Source organism: Bison bison, unplaced genomic scaffold (assembly GCF_000754665.1).
Source record: "Bison bison bison isolate TAMUID 2011002044 unplaced genomic scaffold, Bison_UMD1.0 scf7180017864358, whole genome shotgun sequence".
In the NCBI taxonomy this organism is placed as follows: Eukaryota; Metazoa; Chordata; class Mammalia; order Artiodactyla; family Bovidae; genus Bison; species Bison bison.
The window spans coordinates 22,625-23,062 of NW_011494930.1; the positions used below are offsets into that span (position 1 = coordinate 22,625).

General features: G+C 22.6%; 1 protein-coding gene across 1 annotated transcript in view; it reads right to left on the reverse strand.

Annotated features, from left to right (window-relative positions):
* LOC104999631 (EGF-like module-containing mucin-like hormone receptor-like 2) overlaps positions 1–438 on the reverse strand; it is a 317,660-nt gene that overhangs the window by 12,712 nt on the left and 304,510 nt on the right.

The window sequence follows — 438 nt, forward strand, 5'->3', positions numbered from 1 at the left end:
GCAAAAATTATAAGAAAATATAAGTACAAAATTGATAACTAATACCAAAAAGCAAAAGTTAAAAATCTAGAGTAGAGTTTGGAATTTCAAAAATACAATGTTAGAAAAAAGAAGAAGAAAAATAAAGAGAGAAAACAACAAACAAACAAAAACAAACAATGTCACAAAAATTATAAAGAAAATACAGGTACAAAATTGATATCAAATAGCAAAAAGCATAAATTAAAAATCTAGAGTAGAGTTTGGAATTTCAGATATACAATGTTATATAAAAGAAGAAGAGAAAGAAACTCAGAAAAAAAAAAGTCACAGAAATTATAAAAAAAACTATAGGTACAAAATTGATAACATATACCAAAAAGCTAAAATTAAAAATCTAGAGTAGAGTCTGGAATTTCAAAAATACAATGCTAAAGAAAAGAAGAAGAAAAAAAAAAC